The sequence below is a fragment of the Blennius ocellaris genome (genome assembly GCF_963422515.1).
Source record: "Blennius ocellaris genome assembly, chromosome: 8".
NCBI lineage: Eukaryota > Metazoa > Chordata > Actinopteri > Blenniiformes > Blenniidae > Blennius > Blennius ocellaris.
The window spans coordinates 9,844,599-9,859,139 of NC_137657.1; positions in this window are offsets into that span (position 1 = coordinate 9,844,599).

The window sequence follows — 14,541 nt, forward strand, 5'->3', positions numbered from 1 at the left end:
TTGGCAGGTTATTTGTGGTGAACTTGCAGTTAAAGGACCCAAACCTTATAGTCAGCCGCTGATAAGGTGGTCAGTGGAGGCACTCACTGAATTGAGGATTTTTTTCAGGCAAACCTAGCACTTAGAGTCTAATCTTCTCTCTTGTGCTGCCCCTATGAGTAATTAATGTTCTTAGTTTTGTAACTGAAGTTGGCCTCTGAGGGCAGGCTTCTTTTATTTTCTCAGCGGTCAGGAATAGCGCTGTTCAGGGCTGAGGTGAACCACAGACCCAGTGACCTGTCCTAAACTATAATTACTCCCACCGCTCTGCTGCTTCTGTAAGTCGCCAGTATGTGTTTGTGCAAGCATGTTGTCCACATGTGATGCACGCGCACACACAAACACACAGAGACACAAAGGATAATGTAATGAACTTTGTTGCTGATCTGGTTTCTTGGGCAGTAATTAGCCTGAGACCTTGAACCAAATAAATCTTCTGCTGTTTGGAAAACAGTTACTCACTTACTCTTCATCCCACACAATGACAAAGTCTTAAAGATGTATGGCGCTCATGAGGAGTGCTCAGTTATAATAAACAAAAAAAGATAACTGGACATTTAGCATCAGTCGATAAACAAAAGAATGCCTGATGGGAAGAGTCTCAGAGTTTGATTTTTATGCAGAAGGTCAGAGCTATTTTTATGGATTGGGGTTGGTTGGGTGTTTTGTTCTCATACTGAATGGTCAGTCATCACTGACACAGAGTTCGTTGCCCGCTAAAGTCAAGCTCAATGATAGTAAAAGCTCAGACACCAAAGCACCAAGCTATACCTCAGTGCATACAACAGCCGCTGTCTAATACATGCAGGCTACAAAGCAAACAATCCACGTCGGTGGTTTTCCGATGACCAAACTGTAAGCAAATGGAAGCAGCAATCACATATCAAATGTAAGGTCTGGCAGAAAACAAGGGTGATGATTTGACCGCCCAATATTACCAGGCTGCAGCCGTTATCATGATTAGCTTCATACATTGTAATATCTGATTGTCTACGCAAAAAGCAGGATGCATTAAGGCCACAAGTCTATGCTAATGAATTCTGGTGCATGAAATGAGGCCCACTTCAACATTCTGGTTTCTGTAGTCTTTATACTATGTAATCAGCAGGATTGATTGTGAGATTCAATCTTTCGAACTTTGAATGCATTGTGTGCACTGTTCTAAATTTTCAGGCAGCTTTAATTAATCTGTAATTGTGACTATGGTGCAAGTTGCTGTGTAAAGGAAACTAAAATAAAAGTAGATGTGGATTATCTACAGTGATACACAGTTATTGAAGCAGATGATCACCAGGTAATGGATTATCTGATATATAAGTAACTGCAACATTCTTTAGAGAGCATGCTGAATGAGATCAATTATTAATCGTCTACAGTGGAAAGATTTGTTGCAAATTGTGATTTGGTGCCTAAAAGAAAGAGGAAGACCAAGTAGGAAGGGAATGGGTGTGTTTAAAGCGATTCTAGATTGTGGTTACACTGTACTGCAGAAGCTTGCTTGGGAAGAGGTGGTTGAATCTGAGGTGTGACCGAGCCAAGGAGCCACTGTGCCGCAGGGCACAAAGCAGAGGAGCGAGAAACATCCTGGTCTCAGGCCCATGCCGGGTACAGTGACTTTTCTCTCTTCTCGCTTCACCTCCTCTGCACGACACATCTGCTGTATGTGTTTCCCTCAAGGCTTTGCGTGTCCTCATATGAGCCCCTTCAGCTATCTTTTTGAGGTTATGTTTTGGGTTGCAGGCCATGACCCAGCACAGCTAAAAAGGCCAGATCTAAAAGCAGCTTTTCTTAAGGCAGAAATATAAGAGAGGCCTTGGCTGGAAAAAACAACCCACACGTACTCTCAGCATTTGCTCAGAAAATGGCTGAGCTGTCAAAGCCCTCCTTTTTGTAGGGCCTTTACATGAGTAACGGAGGAAAATAACGTCCAGCTGGCTGGTTGGCAGCAGATATTATCCTTAGTGAAACTTATCTTGGCTTCGAACAATGTCAGAAACTGTGTTGCAAGCTGTGTATCTCTCTCTCTCTCTCTCTCTCTCTCTCTCTCTCAGCTCTATGGTCTATCATTTTGATCGTTGTGGAGATTTACAGTGGAATCTCCCTACTGACCCCTACTGCTCTGGTGTTCAATGAGTGGCCTGTAAAGTTAATGGGTTAGATCCAATCTCCCCTTGTATCACACACACACACACACACACACACACACACACACACACACACACACACACACACACACACACACACACACACACACACACACACACACACACACACACACACACACACACACACACACACACACACACACACACATCACCCTGTCTCTCTATCTGTTACAATGTAGAACATCGCTGGGATATGGCCTCTTCTTTATAGCGGTCCTAATCATAGTGGTTATAAAACCTGACTGAAAGAGTTAGCAGTAGACCTGGTAACACCGATGCATGCAATATTAGATGAGCAAAGAAGAATTGAGACTCTTCCCTTTCCTATTTCCCAAAATGGGAAACTTACTGTAAAACACATTTTCAACCTTAGAGGCCTTTCACGCAATGACTCAGGTATTTGTTTGTGTGTGACCTGAAAAACTGCACAGCACCCCAAAACAGAAATTGCAACGTATACTTCAAGAAAGAGGAAGTGAAAACATCACACATGGTTTTTTAAACAAAACTGACTACTGTAATTATCTAATAAATCAATAAACATTCAAAATAACTCAACTAATACACGTTCACATCTCAAGAGCCAGTTTCTGTTGCGGGGGCCTGGGAAGCCACATGGCTCCCAGTCACCAGCTGCTCCACAACAAACACTGGCCACAGGCTTGGCTCTCGGTGACCCTTGTCCTGGCAGGGTCCATGATTGTTTGTGTTCTGTATTCATGGTGAATTTAGTGTGGCTCTGCAGGAGAATGTGCTCCCAACGGCATAGCTCTGAAGATCACTATACCGTGCAAGCCCTTCCGCAACGACAAGGCCATTTATGAATGTATGCATATGAATTCAATGTTGCTGTAATAAAAATGTATATGGGTTTTGAAACATAAACCCTGATCAATGCAGCCATTGAAAGCCAACAGCCATGCTATATTTAGACATCTTCATGACAGCTCTTGTGTTATGTGATATTTTCTGGGTCAGATGTGACTCTTTGTACGACCAGATACCTCAAGATCCAAAGAAGAATATCTAAGTGAGACCTGTGTGTGGGTCGGGTAAAGTCTGATGATGAAATGCAGCAGCAGCAGCAAGTGTGGCAGCACACGCTGCAAACTGAGTCATAAAAGCAGTCACACTGGCAGACCAGGAGTGTAACCGCGGTTTTTGACAGCTTAAATACGCCACCTTATTACAAAAGCCCTGTTGGATGGTACAGCAAATAGTGTGTCACATGATGCTCAAATTGTCCGCCTGAATTAGCTTTGTAGGCTTTGTTCCAGATGTGCCATTTAGGATTTAACCTGCCAGTCTTGCATAGTAGAATAACAAATATGTTCTGAAATATTTCCAGAAATGTGATCAATATGTACCACCGCCCTCCATCCAAAAAAGCCCTCTTGCCACACATGTTACAGTAAAAGACGAAGTGAAACTCAATAAACCAGAAGCAGCCTGGTCATTTCAGCACTTCTATGTTTGGAAAAGTGTTTTGCTTCTCTGAGTCATCTGTAACTCTAAATGGCAAGAACAACATTGGCATAAAAACATTCAAACTAAGAAAATTTGAATAAAACATGTTAAAGTGACCCCACACGCACACAAGGACACTGTAACGCTCAGCTGTGCCTTGCATGCATCTTTGATTCACGAAGAGTAGTACAGACCTCAGCAAGCTGCAGAGGAAAACCAAACCTTTTCCACTTCTAACCTAATCTGCCCTCCCTTCTTGTCTTTAATCACACCATTAATTCCCATTTCTGTTTTTTTTTCTCCCCCCATTTTACTCCAGCCCCCATTCCTTCTCAGCTGCTTCAACATCAAATCCCACTCTGGAACGGAAGTCCTCAAGGTAGTGAATATATAATGCATCCCTGCGACCACACACTGTTGAATATTTCACTCTGACAGTCATGTATAATTATAGTTGACTCTATGTCAAGCTGTCACTCCAGTGCCCCCTCTCTCGTCCTTTTTTTTTTTCTTCCCTTCAGGCCTCAAAAAACTGTTTCCTTGCCAGTGTGGGCTGCCTTTTCGTCCTTTGGAAGAAGTGGATTGCTCAATTACTGTCAATCGTCGACTGGCAAACCACTATTCACACCTGGCCCCACCTCCGATGAAACACAGTCGGGGAGCTTACAGTTACTGACAAACGTTTGGGTGGCACAGCGCAGACATCCGCAGAATGCATACTGGGGCATTTAGGAAATGAGATAAAGCAAGTGGTAACGATCCTCATGAGGGTGGTAATGAGACTTAATGGGAGTTAATGGGGTTACACTGATCAGGATAGCAGAGAGACCCCAGGTTAATACAGCTACTAACAGGACAAAGACTGAGTGTTTGTGTGTGTGTGTGTGGGCTGGGATTTGCATACACACGTGTACTATCTCGCGCACACACCACACACATGCACACGCAGCCAATATAAAGGCCTGTCTCAGCGCTCGTGCCACAGACTGAAATCATTAGATCGTTATACCTCTCAGCAGTTTAAGAATTATACATGAGCCCTCTGGAAGGTTCCTTTCTTTGATTTTCTTGTCCTATGCAACTGTTAGGGTTACACTGCCTGTGTCTTTGTGTGTCAGTCAGTGTGTGCATGTTGGAAAAAGTGTGTTCTTTCAAGTATTCTGCGCTTAGCAGCAGTTAATTAGATGAGGGTGAGTGTTACCTGTGCCGAGGCCTTTGATGAAATATGTTCAAAAAGACAGTGTGGGGGGGGGGGGGGGGGGTCGCAGAGAATGAGATGGGAGGAGAGCACCAGCAAAAGCGAGTGGGAAAGTGTCAGGGTCTGTGTGTGTGTGTGCATGTATGTGGGGGGGGGGTTGATATATAGAGATGGCTCGGAGAAAATAGAGAGGATATAGAAGGGATAATAGTGAAAAAGAAAGGGAGCCGGGGCAGGAGCAATAGCAGCAGCAAGGGAAAGTGACAGAGCGCAGAGTCGAGCACATTCATTTTTAATCGAGGAGAAAAGTCAGTTTCACCCCAAAAAGGAAGGCTGATAGATGAGGCCCATTCACTCAGAGGCTCTGCTCCATGCACACAAAGCACACACCTATTCACAAAGCACAACACATATGCTCCCAGCTTCGCTTAACATTAACTGATTAGGCTGTTTTGCTTTGTGAGAGGGAATTGCATTGAAATTCTATGAAACCCATGAGAGAACGTTTGGATTATAGTTTTTCCTTCATCCTAATCAGACTCAAATCCTCCTTTTTAACCTTAATACTTTAATTCTAATTACTCCACACAAGCTTCAGTGAGTGAAAAACTGGGAATGGTCCTTATCCTTGGGGACAGTAAGAAGGATGGACAGCAGGAGACAAGCCAGAAAAGAGGAGAAGAACAAAACCGAGAGTTGAAAGAGGAGGGAGTGGAGAACTAACTCACATGAATTAGACGAGTGTGTCTCTCACAATTGTTTCATGACTAACCTTAAAATGCTTGGATGTCTGAATGACAGGCACACAGAGCTTAACCAACAAAGACATTTTCTATGTACTGTATTTTGTAGGGGGGTGTAGAAACACAACCATGGTTCTCAAAATTGAGACGGCACTGCATATTGAAGCTGTCCGCTTCATCAAAAGAGCAAGCAACATGGTTGGCTGTGCCATGAAAGGGCCAATTTTCAACAGGCCAGTATATAACTACGTGTGTCCCTGGTGGGTTCGCTTGTCATTGACAATTTGAAAAAATGGAGGCAGCAGGTTTTGAAGGTGAGGGACAGACCATCTTCAGAACACAAATGTCACAATATCCCCAGTCAAAAAGAGTTGGTTGTGCAGAACCAGAATCACTTTCACAGCATCCCCTTCACAATCAGTTGCAGATTCAGGGGGGTCCAGAAGCAAACTCCAGAACTTTTGCTCCTTGTTTTACTTCCCAGGGGGGAAGTATAGTGGAGCAATGGTTAATGCTTTCACTTCACAGTAGTCAAGTTCCTATTTGGAAACTGCTGGATGAAGATTTCTGAGTAGAATTTGAACATCCTCCCTGTGGCTGCATGGGATTTTACCTAGGCTCCCCCACAACTTAAACCCATTGCAAGTTGTGGCAATTGGTCTCTCTAAACTGTCTGTCAGTGTCTCTCCAGGCATGTGATGGATTGCCTTTGGACAAATGTTGTGCAAATGCGTTCCGTCACATTTGTAAGTGTAATAGAGACAAATTATAATAATAAAATAACCTATGACGCAAGAAAATAATAAAGAGGAGTATATAGTAGTGTGGTGGTCACTTTTCTTGTACACAAGTATATGTAGGGCAACAGAATCACGTCTTAGCCCCTTTATTGAGATATGTTCCCATTTCACTTGATCCTTCAGTTATACGGTTCAATTACCAGCCATAATGGCCTTGATGTTACGACTTCATTTATAGGGGATACCCAGGACTTCAGGCAACACGGAGGTGATATCACACGGTTTAATTTCCAGCCTTGAGGACTCTGTTGTTCAGGTATAGGAGAATTAGAATTGCAGGTTATATATAATGACTTACCAGATATTGCTGGTATGGAAATGGAAGTTTTTTTTTTTATTGTTTATTGCCTGATCTGAACAGCTGTTAACATTTCTATCGAATAATGTGAAAACATTAGTAAGTTCAGCATTCAGCCCAAGATGTTGTTCATTATGACCCCCCCACCCCCACCCCACCCCACCCCTCACCACCACCACCGCTTGAGGCAATGTGGGGAAATACAAGCTCGTCCTCTTATAAGTTCAATCCCTCTAATGTAAAGGTCACCCCAGGCTACACCTCGTGTAACTTTTGTTTTGATCTGTTCATTATAAAAGTTGTGGGAACTGAAGAGTCATTATTATTTTATCGCCTCTTCTATATATTACATTGAATTTATTTTGAGCTGTACTGATGGCATTTTTGGTATGGATGCCCCATGAGGGTATAAAAGTGTCTGCTGAGCAGATATAATTTATTGAAATTACAGAGATGGTGAGGAGAAGAAAAAAGAAGAGGGTGAGCAGAAAAGACAGAAAAGAAAGACTATTTTTGTCCACTGCCTGATTGAATCAAACAAATTAAATGAGCCAAATGAAATTAGCCTAAATGCGATTAAATTGATTGACATTTCTTGAAATGTATGAGTCATATGTGCAATCACTACAGAGGAAACATTGTGTATCACCTGTATTGAGTGTTTATCTTTTTGTTTTTTCCTCTATTCATTTGTCTATTGGTTAAGAGGATAGACACATACTCTGTGGGATCTAATAATACTTTCCTGAAAACTGTCCACTGGAAGTTTAGTTCAGACCAGGGCTCAACATGAAAACATCAGAAAAGATAATTTTTTTCCCCCAGGGGTCTCTCCCCCCCTCTCCGTCTCTCTCTGCTCATTCTGAACTGTTAACTCTCTCCATGTGGTTGTTTTCATCCTGCATCTAGAGCTGAGAAGATACACAAGACATTAAGAAAGAAACACACAAAAGAAAAGAAAAAAAAACAACAATCTGGGAGAAACATAGGCAGTGCACTGAAAAGGGAACCCCCCCCCCCCCACACACACACACACACACACACACACACACACACACACACACACACACACTAAAAGACATACACACATAGGAGAGCCAAGGTGGCAGACAGTCAGAGTGGAGATAGATGGAGGAGGTAAATAGGGGTGTCATGACAGTGTGATGGAATGAGGCAGAGGAGAATTCATCCTGTGTTTCCTCTCGCCTCTGTCCCCCTGCTGACAGGATCCTGAAATAGGGCCCACTGTGTCTGTATATACCTGTGGGTGTGTGTGTGTGTGTGTGTGTGTGTGTGTGTGTGTGTGTGTGTGTGTGTGTGTGTGTGTGTGTGTGTGTGTGTGTGTGTGTGTGTGTGTGTGTGTGTGTGTGTGTGTGTGTGTGTGTGTGTGTGTGTGTGTGTGTGTGTGTGTGTGTGTGTGTGTGTGCTCTCTCACACTTGTGGGCCCCAGTGATGGAGTGAGGTGAGGTGGACACTGTATATTGTGCTCTGGCGTGGTAGAACATGCTGTGTTACCCTTCAGCATTTGCCTGAAACCCCGTGTTTGTGTCCAGATGGTTGAAGCAATGATTCCAGCAAGATGGACTCCAGACGTCTCTTCATTACAGTTACGATGGTGCCAGTTGAGAGGTTTTACAAGCAATCTTGCCAAATGATGCCCCCTAACTTAGTTGCAGGGTTCTTTCTTAGATTTTTTATTTTTTTATTTTTATTTTCTCAATTGCATTGCATTGTCAACTCTTCAGGCTGTATGGCATTCCTCTCCCGCTGTTGTCTTCCAACAGCTTTGTTTCACACCCCATATGTCCTGCAAATATGAGAGGGAGTCACTTTCATTGAACGTAAGAGTTCTATCCAATTCCCCAACCTCATTTTTGTTCTGCAAGAAATTGTCCCTTTCTTTATGTCTCTCTCTCTCACACACACACACACACACATACACACACACACACACACACACACACACACACACACACACACACACACACACACACACACACACACACACACACACACACACACACACACACACACACACACACCCCGGCGGTCCCTTCCCTGCTGTCCTTTTATTCCCCAAGGCCACGGTCATGCATTTTCTCTTCATATTAATTTTTTTGTTTGTTCTTTCTGGGTTTCTATGATCCATGACCACAAAAAGAGAGCGAATGAACAGCAAAAGCAAATAAAATGGATATTAACAGCACAGGCATGCAGCATTGAGCTATCCAACGACTTTATCTCTCAATGAAGTACCTCTATAGCTGCCACTTCTCAAGGCTAACAAACATGTTTCCCTCATATAGGCACTCGTTTGTAACCCTGTCACCGTACACGTTTCCACTCGAGCTGCACTCTTCTACTGAGCGCACTATTAGATGGCATGACAAGGGTTGTAAGGTTTCATTTAAATTCAGATTTTGTCCTTGATTTTTATTCTTGATTGATTTATGCTATCATGAGGAGGGTTTCAACAATCCCATGATGCATCCCATTTATGCCTTAGCCTCAGTGAGGCTAAGATATGTCATAGTTAGCCTACATATATAGGGGGAAAACGAGAACAAATTCAATCAGGCTGCACTGATGCAGAGTCAATAAAAGCAATTGTCAAAGCCTTGTATTTGCAAAGAAGCAGCACAATGGTACCAGAGATCGCAGCCTCCTGGATATCACTGAAAAATTCTTGTGTAAAGTCTATCATGCTGTTAATGCGACAATGCTGTTCATTTGGTCTTTCTTCCCACTTAATTCACTTTAGTGCCATGGATAGGCAATCAGCTTACTGAGCTGAGCAGCGGGAGAGTGAAGTATAGATCTCGTTTCATATGTGCAGATTTACATTATCATTTTTTAAACCTGTGAACACACTGAATACGTTAATGCAGTGTGCAGTGACGCATGGCTGAGAAGAAAGTCTGCTCAGAGGTTACTATTTTTATCATTAAATATTCATTAACACGTGATATTCAAATACCTCAAGGACACATGTATGAATTTTTGAAAAGTGCTTAGTTGCTGTGATGTGGTTTAAGAGGTAATTCCTGCTGGGTTTGCAGCTGATTTGATTAAATTTAGAGTGCAATCTCAATTTATAATACTTACACTTTGTGCTTCATGACAGCTTAAACACTACAGGGTGACAAATTGTTGCTCCTATTGAAAAGCCTGAGTGCATATCCTGGATTTGCATGCATATGCAACAGACTTGCAGAGGCCACAGGCCAAAAAATACCCTTCTCCTGGTAGCTGATGGCTGTATGTTATTCATGTGTATGTGTGCGTGTGAGTGAGGTTGGCAGTCTGCTGATGGCCTCACACCTTTCTCTCCCAGACAGCCTGGACTCCCGTGTTGTCTCGTCAAAGCAATGAAGACATCCTCAGCATATAAAACAATTGCCCACTCGAACAAATGCGACCTACTGCACACGCACACACATACAGGCTCCCACCCTCAAATTATTTATTCACAAGCACAAGCTTACTTACAGTTAACAGCTTTTTTTTATACGCTGACCCAAAGCAACCCTTTAGCATTCCCAAGGCAAGGTCAGAAAACATTACTTAACGATACAAACACAACTGCAAAATAAGCTGGAAAGGCAGCGCCTAGAAATACAAAATTAGCCTGCTGCCCAGCCCAACCACAAAAGCTGTCCCAGATGCAGAGGAAAGCTCCTCTGGGGCCCATGCAGAATGCTTAAGGGTGGTTAGTTATTTTCAGAAGCAATAATTAGCTTCTATAGTGTCAAGATTCCTCTCTGGCTCTGCAAATAACATTTTGTATGACAACTATTAAATGGCCTAAAATCAGCTTGAAGAGCCTATTAGTTATACCACTCGGACATGACTATTAAAATCCGAATAATGCAGTGTGAGAAAAGATTCAGATTTGAAGAAACAGGCGGCAGATCCAAATGTCAGACGGAGTTACATAAAGCATCTGTGCAGATTGAGAGCACAGAGGAAAAAAGAATGTATGATAAATAAAGCAAAGGAAACGGGAAATTCTGTAATTTCTTCATCACCTTTGCATCCCTTTGGACATTTTCTACAAATAAGTAAGTAGCATGGCAGGTTTATCTGAATAGTGCTTTGTACATGAGGCAGTTTCAAAGTTTGAAGCAACAAAAAAAAAACAAGAAATAACGTTACAATGGTAAAGAAATTGTAATAAATCGCACAGAATACATTTCAGGATCAAGGATGGTGAGCGCTTATAGAGATGTTTTCAAAGAAGCCTATCAAATGGAACTGATGCTCAAGGCTGCAGGGATGGCAGAGGTCGATAACATGACAATAATTTAAAGAATATAATAGATTCTGAAAAAGGAAGTTAAACTATGTGAAATGGAATGGAAGCATGTATGTAAACCACCTAAGTTATGTCGTTTTTTTGGTGGGATGCACGCACACATTATTTATGATTATAAATTGACTTATTTCACCCCGTGTGGAATTGATTGATTTAGTTGGCTTTCTCTGGTGATAAATTAATGAGGTGGTGTGTGTGTGTGTGTGTGTGTGTGTGTGTGTGTGTGTGTGTGTGTGTGTGTGTGTGTGTGTGTGTGTGTGTGTGTGTGTGTGTGTGTGTGTGTGTGTGTGTGTGTGTGTGTGTGTGGGTGAGTGAAATTATAGACTAGACTTCAGAAGGAGACTATGCAATTTCTTCAATATGGAAGGTTCTTCCTTGTATTTATACCAAATTACATATTAGGCTTGGGAACATGGCCTTAATTTTACAGTGACACACAACCCCACCCCCCAAACAAAACAACAACAGATACAGAAAAGGACAGAGAAGTGACACAATCAAGTGGGTCCATTGAAACCTACAGCATGTTGTTATCACAGCCATGAAAACACAACACGTCAATCAATGTCAAGGTCAAACAATTGCACTGCAACTCTGGCCCCCATCGATGGCACATCATCATCAGTCACTCACCTCGTTTCCCCCCCCCCCCCCCCCCCCCCCTCCTTTCTGCACAAGTCAGGATATCAGCTGACACGCAGTTCAGCATACACTTCCTGTGAACATGCATAAATGCATGGCTGCAAAAGTGTGTGTGGTTTGGGTTTGTGCACGTGTGTCTATATGAGAATGAGGATGTGAGGATAATTTAATTATGGAGCAGATAGAGCGGGTTACCGAGGTTAATATCCTGCATGCACTCTGTTACTCTCCGGACACAGTAATTGCTTTAAGCACATTAAGAACTTTATTGACTGCGATGGCCTTTTAAGACATTACATTTCTGCTGCTTAGTGTCAGACGGGAGTCGTCCTGCTCTGCTTACTGTCTCTGTCTCTCTCTCTCTCCCAGCTTTCCCTCTCCTCACACTGTCACTCTCTTCTCTCTGCATGTTTCTCCTCGCCAGTATCTGCTTAATTGAGGCTCTGTAAATACTATGAGATTTGTATAGTGCCTCATCTGTAGAGGCGGCTTGATGAGGTTTGACTGACAGGTGATTAACTCCTCTTAACCCACAGAATCATTTGTCCTCAGTGGAACAGTTGCACTAATGACACCATAAAAGGCTTTTTGATGTGTCAAATTCTGGAGCAGTGCTCTGGAGAGAGAGAGAGAGAGAGAGAGAGAGAGAGGGAGAGAGAGAGGGAGGAAGCTTCCAACAATTCCCTCGAAAAAGTGCGGCCCCCTCACTTTCTCTTTCTCTCAGCTGAGATCAATCCTCTCAACACCCCCTCAGTAGATGTCTCCATTTTCACTCAACTAGACCTCTTAATGAGGATGGAGGTGAATGGAAGGAGTTATTAAAAAGTCCTCACCTCTCTCCTGGGATCGCTAAAGAGGAATTATATGCAACTAAGTGCACTTACAGCCCCAGTTAGAGTTATTTCACATTTCTGTAGCCATAAATCCACATCCACTGCAGTCAAGACTGGGGTGGAAAATTATTTCTGGCCCAGAAAGTATTTGGTGTTCTTTTCTTTTTATAAGGGATCTGCTGGAAGATTTTCATTAGGGGCTTCAGGTGCCGAGAAAGAAAAAAAAATGAATTGGAGGGAGGAGATGAGAGACATGGGGAAAGTGATTGGGAGGGGAGGAGAAGCGAAGGAACAGTGTCACAGCAGACAGGGAGGGGAGCCAAGCAATAACTACAGCAGATATAGCCAATGTGCAGAGATAAATGATGTAATATCTGCATTGATCAATGTCTGTCCTGCCCCTCTAAAAGGCAGCATCTCTATAAATTACAACGCCGCCCCCTCATACAACCAGCCTACACTCAAAGGTGCGTGTTCGCACTATAAATAGACACACATTGAACACACATACTCCTCAAATATCTCAATTACAACAAATTAAGATGCAGCACACTAAAGTTCCTGCATAGCCACTATGTAAATGTCTTCCTCCAGCTGTCTAGCCCCATCTCCATGCAGATGGTGGGAGGGGGGAAAGGAAGAAATCAATGTGTTCAGATGGAACCGTCCGACTAATGAGAAATCAAGTGGCTTGACTTTTCACATGAATCTCATCATGTCCACTCATATTATGAAACCAGGGTGCCATTAGTTGCACTTAGTGTGACTAATATTTCTCCCCACGTCCTCGTTTTGTGTCTTTGTTAACAGTCCCACCGTGTGGCAGGAAAGAAAAATACACCAAGAAAGATCACATGGGGGAAATATGCTCGACGTTTTTTAATGTCTTTAATTAAAACGCGGTGGAATAACTGGTGGTAAATCCCACGGGAAATTTAATCAGCTCTAATTTTCTCTCACTCTCTTCTAGTCCACTATAATAATTATGATTTGAAATCTACTGCATGAACTGGTCGATTACTCTTGTGTGCCATATCGATTATTCACAGCACATGTCTTCTCAGACATAATTGAAACTCATGTTTCCATCATGTTTTCAATCAAGGGCAGAGTTTCAATGGGGACATGAGAGGGCACCTGACTTGTGAAAGTCGTCACCCATAATTGTGTTGTAAAGATGAATCCAAACCTAAAAGTAGTTTGTAATTGAGTTTCTTTCTGTGTTAAAAAACACACAGAGAACAATGTCACCAAGTGGACATTCATCCATGCACATGCACATGGCTCACTCAAATTCAAAGACTCGTATTAACTATAAAGAGAAAACAGCACAAACGTTCAAACCTGGGCCAGAAACTCACAACCTTGTCACTATGAGGCAAACAGCTGAGCCTGACACCATGTGCTCCAAAAGGAAAAGTCAAACCTATCATCAATGCTGACTGCATGAAAAAGTCCTATGCACCCTCCTAAAATGTCTAACTTTGTTAGAATACAGAAAAAGAAATGATTACAATAAGAGCAATCTCAACTGTTATTTCTATGAAGGAGTTTAGAGGCTAAAGAGAGATGTCTGTGGCAGCCACTGCGATGGCCTTCAAAGTTCAAATCTCCGTACCCTCTGTGTCCCCCTCTTAAAAATGATCTGTTCCGGTTTCAAATCATGATTCATGATTGAATCAGACACAACCTCAGAGGGAACTTTTCCTTTCAGGCCTTACCCTCATGTAAATCGACGCTCGTTGTTCAAGATGACTCATTTGTGAAGCTTTTTCCTGGGAAAATGATTTATCGTATTGCCAGCATGAATTGCTGCATCAGTTGCCAGGACAGTGAAAACACAAACTGCAGCAGAGAGAAAACACACACACACACACACACACACACACACACACACACACACACACACACACACACACACACACACACACACACACACACACACACACACACACACATAAATGCACAACAGTTTGCATATGATTTCCCTTTAGTGAGGTTACATAGCAGTGCTTCAAATGTATGTGAGACCTGACACCAC